This window comes from Megalobrama amblycephala, linkage group LG9 (genome assembly GCF_018812025.1).
Source record: "Megalobrama amblycephala isolate DHTTF-2021 linkage group LG9, ASM1881202v1, whole genome shotgun sequence".
Classification (NCBI taxonomy): domain Eukaryota; kingdom Metazoa; phylum Chordata; class Actinopteri; order Cypriniformes; family Xenocyprididae; genus Megalobrama; species Megalobrama amblycephala.
In genome coordinates, this window is record NC_063052.1 from 20409592 (window position 1) to 20418643 (window position 9052).

At 41.0% G+C, this 9052-nt stretch overlaps 1 long non-coding RNA gene across 1 annotated transcript; it reads left to right on the forward strand.

The window, feature by feature from the left end:
• Positions 1–5299: 5299 nt before the first annotated feature.
• On the forward strand, positions 5300–7015 carry LOC125274577. Its single transcript, XR_007186278.1, has 3 exons — positions 5300–6018; positions 6158–6263; positions 6392–7015. It is a non-coding gene; the product is annotated as an uncharacterized LOC125274577 (long non-coding RNA).
• Positions 7016–9052: the final 2037 nt, after the last annotated feature.

Consider the following 9052-nt stretch of genomic DNA (forward strand, 5'->3'; position numbering starts at 1 on the left):
CTTGTTCTAAAAGACCCTGGCTTATCTGATCTGCATGTGTCCAGGAAGATAGTGGACAGTCTCTTGCCACCTGCAGCTGATGTTATAAAACATCTAAACCCTGAAGCTCCCTTCTCAGCTTACCTTCAGTTGCTGGATTCTGCTTTTGGAATTGTCGAGGATGGGGATGAACTCCTTGCAAGATTTATGAATACCTTACAGGACGCCGGAGAGAAACCATCCGCTTACCTGTATAGATTGCAGACAGCCTTGAGGGTGACTATCAAAAGAGGTGGAATTACTCCTGAAGAGGTAGACAGGCACCTCCTCAAGCAGTTTTGTAGAGGCTGCTGGGATAATGATTTAATTACTGATCTGCAGCTTGAGCAAAAGCGCAACCATCCTCCTTCTTTTGCGCAGCTTCTGCTCATGTTACGTACGGAAGAAGACAAACATACAGCGAAGGTCACTCGTATGAAACAACATCTTGGGTCTTCTAAACAGAGAGCCCTGATACATTCCCAACGAACGTGGGTCTCTGCTGAATTGGAGCAAAGAGAAACTTCAAATGTGGCTACACTTACAACTGAAACACAAGAGCTCAAGAAGCAAATAGCTAAGCTCCAAAGTCAGTTAGCCAGTTTCACGGCCAAGCCAAAAACTCATAAGAACTTCTCAATGCAAGAAGCAGCAAATAAACAGGACAAAAAGAAGACAGGAACTGTTGGTGCTGCGAGTGTGACTCCACTTAGTAAGAAACCAACAGGCAGGCCGAGGCCATGGTACTGCTTTTCTTGTGGGGAGGATGGCCACGTTGCATCTTCTTGCACTTCCGAACCTAACCCTGCACTTGTCACTACCAAACGTAAACTTCTAAGAGAGAAGCAGCTTCAGTGGGACTCTCAGAACTCCACCCCCAACCCTGATTTAAACTAGAGCCAGCCCTTGTTGAGGGACAGATGGGGGCTGAATTGAAATCAAACCGTCCCGCTGTTAAATGTATCTCAAACAAATGTCAATCTTCTAGGAAGCGAAGCATTAACCTGCCAGAGGGTTTGGTGGGTGCTAGATGCATTGCAGAAATCAGCATAGCTGGTGAAAAGTGTCATTGTTTATTGGACACTGGGTCACAAGTTACAACAGTCCCCAAGTCCTTTTATGAGCAGCACCTCTCTGAATATCCCCTTAACTCTGTCAATGACATCTTTGGAAGTAGAAGGTGCCAATGGTCTTTCTGTCCCATATGAAGGCTTTGTAGAAGTGGACATTACCTTTCCAGAGGAGTTTCTGGGTGTGAGTGTTGAAGTACCTACTGTAGCCCTAGTAGTTCCTGATGTGAACCCTCACAATCAGCCTTTGATTCTAATAGGCACAAATACCTTGGATGTTCTCTACGAGCAACATTTGAACGTGAATTCCCCAATGTTTCAACCATCTTCATTTGGTTACAGAGTGGTTCTGAGGACACTCGAGATGAGACATAAACAAAACACAAGTGGCATTCTTGGTCATGTGCGGTTGAGGAGTAAAGTACCTGAGGTCATGGCTGCAGGTCAGACTGTAGTTGTGGAAGGTTCCCTTGCAATGCCCTGTGGGGTTGATAAGTGTGTCATGGTAGAGCATCCATCTAATTCCTCTTTGCCTGGTGGGGTATTTGTCAAACACTGCCTACTTACCTTTTCTAAAACCCAATCTTACCGCTTACCAGTGGTGCTTACGAATGAAACTGAACATGATATAGCAATCCCGCCAAGGTGCAAAATAGCTGAGCTTCATGTGGTTGACTCTGTACTCCCTCCGCCAATCACCCCTTCACAAAATAAACACTTACCTGTGCAGGAGCTTGATTTCACTTTGAATTTTGGCGATTCACCACTACCACAAGAATGGAAGGACCGTATCACTAAAAAGCTCAGAGAAATGCCTGAAGTTTTCAGTCAGCATGACTTAGACTTCGGACACACCCAAAAGGTGAAACATTGCATAAACCTTAATGACGACACTCCTTTTAAACAAAGAGCACGGTCAATCCACCCACAAGATGTTGAGGCTGTCCGCAAGCATTTGCGTGACCTTCTTGTGAGTGGAGTAATTCGAGAGTCTGAATCACCCTTTTCCTCACCCATAGTGGTGGTGAGAAAGAAGAACGGGGATGTGCGACTATGTATAGATTATAGAAAGTTAAACCTCCAGACGGTAAAAGACGCGTACGCCCTTCCCAATCTTGAGGAAACTTTTTCAGCTCTGACAGGTTCCAGATGGTTTTCCGTACTTGATTTGAAATCTGGATACTACCAGATAGAAGTTGAGGAGTCTGACAAGCCCAAAACCGCCTTTGTTTGTCCACTGGGGTTTTGGGAATTCAATCGTATGCCTCAAGGTGTCACCAATGCACCAAGTACTTTTCAAAGATTAATGGAGAAATGTATGGGGGACATTAATCTGAAAGAAGTACTGGTCTTTTTGGACGACCTAATAATATTCTCTGACACCCCAGAGGAGCATGAGAGACGACTACTCAATGTTCTACATCGCCTCAAAGAGTACGGGCTGAAACTTTCTCTGGAAAAATGTAAATTTTTCCAAACCTCTGTTCGTTATCTGGGACATATTGTGTCAGAGCATGGGGTAGAGACCGACCCGGAAAAGATCCAAGCCTTAAAAACCTGGCCGAGTCCCAAGAATCTTAAAGAACTGAGGTCATTTTTGGGCTTCGCAGGCTACTATCGCCGGTTCATTAAAGATTATTCAAGGATCGTGAAACCACTCAATGACCTCACCTCAGGGTATCCACCATTAAGGAAAAGTAGTAAAAGGAGCGATAAAAAGGGACCGTACTACAATCCTAAGGAGCCTTTTGGGGGTCGTTGGACATCCTCTTGTGAGGAAGCTTTCCAGTCCATCATTGAGAAGCTCACTAGTGCACCTATCCTTGGTTTTGCTGACCCCAAACTCCCCTACTTTCTTCATACAGATGCCAGCACCAAGGGGTTGGGAGCTGCACTGTATCAGGAGCAAGGTGGGCAGATGCGTGCAATTGCATTTGCGAGCAGAGGGCTGTCACACAGTGAGTCAAGGTATCCTGCTCACAAACTAGAATTTCTTGCCCTTAAATGGGCAGTAACTGAAAAGTTTAGTGATTACCTTTATGGCAGCCAATTCACTGTCATCACTGATAGCAATCCTCTCACTCATGTTCTTACCACCGCAAGATTAGATGCTACAAGTTATCGCTGGCTAGCAGCTCTGTCCACTTTTTCATTTAAGCTGCAGTATAGGGCAGGCAAACTGAATGTTGATGCAGATGGTCTTTCAAGGCGACCTCAAGAGCCATTTCCGGAAAACCCCTTGACTCAAAAGGAGCACGAAAGGATACAACAATTTGTAGAGCATCACCTTTCCAACGCAGAAGGTTCTGTCAGCACCACAGAGGTAGTCCAGGCCATCTGTGAGAAGCACCTCATTAGGCAGTCAGCTGATGCTGGGCCAGGCATTGCTCTCATAAGCTCGCTTGCACTCCATTCCGACGCTGTACCCGCCTGTTATGAACGAGAAGATAATTCTGATTGGTTACCTGTTATACCTCACCTTTCAGACCTTGGTGACAAACAAAGGGCCGATCCAGTTCTTCAAGTGGTGATGTCACACTTGGAATCAGGAGAAAAACCTTCACCAGCAGTAAGGAAAGAACTTCCTTGTCTTCCCTTTTTCTTAAAGGAGTGGAATCGTCTTGAGTTAAATGACGGAGTACTCTACAGAAGACGGAAAGACAATGATTCCATCACTTACCAGCTAGTGCTCCCTGAAGAGCTAAGATCCTCTGTGATGAGTAGTTTACATGACAGTATGGGTCACATGGGGATGGAGAGAACTCTGGACCTGGCCAGGTCCCGATTTTACTGGCCAAAAATGGCAGCTGAAGTGGAACAAAAGGTCAGGACGTGTGGTCGTTGTGTGCGAAGGAAGTCCTTACCTCAAAAAGCAGCACCGCTGGTCAATATCCAGGCCACCAGACCATTACAATTAGTCTGTATGGACTTTCTATCGTTGGAACCAGACCGGAGCAACACGAGGGACATCTTAGTGATCACAGATTTTTTCACTAAGTATGCGGTAGCAGTCCCTACACCAAATCAAAAGGCGAGAACAGTAGCAAAGTGTCTTTGGGAGAACTTTATTGTGCATTATGGGTTTCCTGAACGCCTACATAGTGACCAGGGCCCATATTTTGAGTCGCGCACAATCAAAGAACTTTGTGACATATCAGGTATTAAGAAACTTCGAACAACGCCCTACCATCCTAGGGGAAACCCTGTTGAACGGTTCAATAGGACTCTACTGGACATGCTTGGCACATTGGATGAGAAAGACAAAACTCATTGGAGAGATTGTGTCAAGCCATTAGTTCAAGCATATAATTGCACAAAGCATGAAGTTACAGGGTACACCCCCTATGAATTGATGTTTGGGCGCCAGCCTCGGTTGCCTGTCGACCTTGCCTTTGGATTACCATACCAGGACCGTCCACAGATATCCCATTCTGAATATGTCAAACATCTGAAGTCTCACCTGGAAGAAAGCTATTTGCTTGCTTCCCGTAGAGCATTAAAGAGTGCGGAAAGGAACAAAATTAGGTTTGACAAACATGTGACAAATTCCTCCTTGGAAGTTAATGATCGTGTGCTGGTGAGAAACGTTCTGTTGCGTGGTAAGCACAAATTAGCAGACAAGTGGGAGCCCGAGGTGTATGTGGTAGTAAAGCGAGCAGGAGACTTACCTGTCTACACTGTTCGTCCTGAAACAAAGGATGGTCCTCTCCGTACGCTCCACAGAGACCTTTTGCTTCCTTGTGGATTCTTGCCATCACCAGAAATTTCAAGCCCTACCTTGACCAAGCCTACCTCCAAACCTAGGACTCGCCAGAACCCTGGTATTCAATCATCTGATGATGACAATTTATATCCTGATCCGGAGGATGAGGAGCTTAATGGGAGGTATGATGTTTTTCCAGTTGTGGAAAAGGTACGGTTCTCAATGGTGCATGACATTGGTAGGTCAGACGGAGCTGTGGATATTTCTTCTGATGCTGACTCAACTAACCAAAAACCTCCAGATGATGATACTGTGCAAAGACATCCAGTTGAACACCTACCTGTTGATCCTCCCAACGAATACTCACCTGTTGATCCTCCCGAGGAATACTCACCTGTTGATCCTCCAGACGAATACTCACCTGTTGATGCTTCAGGAGTCTCTGAAACAAGTAATACACCTGAAAAAGACCAAACTGAAACAGAAAAGGACCTGCCTGTTCGAAGTGAAGATGAATTTGGAGCGACAAACGTTGCTAAAACTACTGTTTCTGTGGAAAGGGGAGAACAACAGCCAGGAAATGAGGGGAAACAGAATGCAAATATTCCACTCAGACGCTCTAGTAGGCAGAGAGAGGAACCTGAGAGACTTACCTACTTTCAGCTTGGAAACCCCCTGTCTTATGTTGTTCAATCTTTGTTCCAGGGGTTAAGTACTGCCCTTGTTAGCTCCCTCAATAGTGTTGAAAAATACAGGCCCCCTTTCCAATTTACCTGATGCTTCACCAAATGTAGTGACTAATCAGCCACTCAGAGCATGCAAAGGGACTTGCATGATTTCAGGGGGGGAAAGTGTAACCCTTGTTAAATAATTGTTTATGATTAGTATTATTTATTATAAGATTACTTAAATAGAATATGATTATTCATATGGCAGAAATTCTTTATAAATGTACAAATATATGTAAATATTTATATCTGAATTAAGTTAAGGAATGAGCAATGGCCAATCGGAGCGTTGCATTGTCAGCTCCGCCCCTTTTCCTACAGATCGCGTTGCACAGTTCAGATGAGAGACGGGGAGCAACGGAGAAATTTGATCAGACGTGTGTGTGTTAAATGGTGAAAAATACGATTCCTAATATGTTTAAGGTTCACATAAACTGGACAAATTAGAGCTCAACCTCAAGATATTAGACGATCCAGCATGATTGTTGATTTTGACTCGGTGAGTTTACAATGTTATAATTAGTCTTTAAAAAAAAAAAAAAAAAAACATTGACAACACATTATTTTATTTGTTTCATGCACACGAGACAAAATTGTGTTATATTGTAATATTGTATGGGCTGGATTGTAATTTGCAGTGGATTATATCAGACCGCATGGTGTATTGAGTGTTCACTGCCGTTCGCTGACGCCATTTTGTGCGTGCCTGTGAAAGAGAAAAGAGAGAAAGACGTGAATGGACAGGTATTTGAATATAATGTCACTTACAGTGATTTCATTCATGGAAGTATTTTATTTGTTTCCTGTGTTATGTATAATTGTTGATCATTATTGATATACAATATTGAATGCATATTCTGGTCTGTGATCAGGCCAGGTTTTTTTTTTCTGTGTGAACAATTTCCAAGTTGGATTTCCCTAATCGATGGCGAGCCTCCCACTTCGACCCTGAAAGGATCATGAACCAAGAGGAAAGGACAATTTTTCCATTCCGTTGTTTTTCTTCAGACACGTAAGAGAGAACACATTCCCAGAGACTGGTTCTTTGTATTTTTATTTTTTTTTATGGGACTGAAACATTTCAGTAGCACAATTGAGAAACTTTAAAACTGATTAATCTTCCAATTGATAAAAACTTTGAAACTGGACACTGATTTCAGTGTGGGTTATATGTGATATCACTGAGATTTGGTTTAATTTGTATACGCATTTGATTGTGATTGTGATTACTGTAAATTAAAAGTAATTTAGAGGGTGCACCCAGGGTATATATATAGTTTATTGTATATTTTCTCTTTTTGTTTGTTGTTCTGTGAATTGAAGGAAAAAAAAGGAAATACTGAAAGGAAAAGAAATAACTGAATATTCAAAGTAAAGTTATTTTTGATTCAACTTACCTTTTGTCTCTGTGTTTTGCTCAGTATCACCGCCGCCTCCCTTTACGTACCATGCAGTCTTCTGATTGTATTTCTCTGGTCCATTAGTGAGTGAGTAAATACCCGCTACATAATCATTGAAAATATGTGAATCTTCAAACTATTTAAAGGGAAGTGATGTCTCACGCTTTGTTTCAATGAGTGCGAGAGATCACTTCTGTTGCCAGAGTGCGTTCAGACCTCACTAACCGGATGCGCAGGGCAGTTGGACATAGTGGTGTTTTAGAGGTAAAAAATTATATAAATACTGTTTGGTTTCTCACACAAACCGATCGTTTCGTGTCTTAGGACATCAATGTGTTGTCACGAGCTGCAGGGTTTCATTTGGATACTCTTATAGATTCAATTCCCATTGACATGCATTATACTGCTGACAGATGGCAACGGTTGGAGTTAAAAATCATCATTTGTGTTCTACTGAAGAAACAAAGTCATCTACATCTTGGATGCCCCGGGGGTAAGCAGATAAACATCTAATTTTCATTTTTGGGTGAACTATCCCTTTAAGCTCAGAATGGTCAGTGTAGCCAAATGCCATTGGTTCTCTCATGTCTCAAAACCAAGTTTAAATATGGGTATGTGTGTATAACAACTTAAATATCTGTATATAGGACATAAAAAGATCATATGGCTTCAGAAGATTATATCACACGAGTCAAATGGGTACTTTTGTCATACTATTTGTGAGATAAGGGACAAAACATAATATTAGTTAAAAACTAATATTATAAATTGATTTGTAGACAAAAGTCTCAGCTAATGAAATGTGTAAGGGAACAGACTTTTCTGGGTTTTTTAAAAAATGTACATTTATTCACTTCATAACTTAAATCGTCTCAATTCCGTCAAGACACATGCAATTTAATTTGATCCATCCAACAACAGTATAAGTCTTCAATTATGTAATAATGGTGTTCAGTAAAGAAGCCAAGTGATAAAGTACATTCTCTACATTTATTTTTCTTCCTGCGTTAGGGTTATTATGAGCAATCCAGTTCATAAATTCCTTTATTCTCTACCCTCCTTATAGTCATCTGACTATGTTAAATACTGACAATGTTGACAAAGGTCTAGCCAAGGTTACAATTACTTATTTAATAAGACAAATTAAGTCAACTAATATTTTTTTTTAACTAATATTTAATTTAATACAATGATCCTTCCAGTGGTTTGCTTTTCTCTGGATTTTTTTTTTTTGTTTGTTTTTGTTTTTTTGCATGTATGAAGCTTTGTTTCGGTGGTCTTCTCATTAATATTCAGTGATTCACTTTGTTTTTTGGAAAAAATTGTGAGTACAGTAATTTGTTAATAGACAAACACTTGTTACTGTTACAATTACTACAAAATGCTACAACGCAATCATGTATTAGTGTACTAAATATTTATTAAGGATAAAAATGTATATTAAAAGCTAACATAAACATGCATGAAACTTCTGAGACTCAAAGTGTGAGGATCCAAATGCAGTATTTATTAGAAACGTAGTCCACAATCATAGTCCACATTGGGCAGGTTTCACAGACAGGGCTTAGGCTAAGCCAGGATTAAGCCTTATTTCAATTAGGGTATTTAAGTAGCTTTTATAAACATACCCTAGAAAAACAACAACAACAACAACAAAAAAAAACATTACTGGTATACATCTTAAGACAAAACAATGGCAGTGACATATTTTAAGATATGTCAGTGCAAGTTGCTTTCAGTTAAAACAGCTCAAACATGTGTTTTAGTCTAGGACTAGCTTAAGCCTTGTCTGTGAAACCAGGGGTTTGTTTGGCAGTTTCACATTGTGACCTCATGCTGAGGACAGGTTAAATTACATGTATTTTCCAAGTATAAAGCATGTATTTAAAAGAATACTAAAGAAATTATTTAGAAAATAAAAGCAATGAATATCCTAATGTAACAGTTATGTTTATTTAGTTTCATTTTCATGGACTTTTAGTTTGTTTTTCTTCAGTCACATGTTTCCTTTGTTCTAGTTTCCCGCCAGTCATTTGTCACCATGGGCATTCATTAATGCTCACACCTATAATGCGTTCATCACCATGTCTTTTTAAGTTCCTACTCAGTTCTCAGTCCTTGTCTGGTATTGTT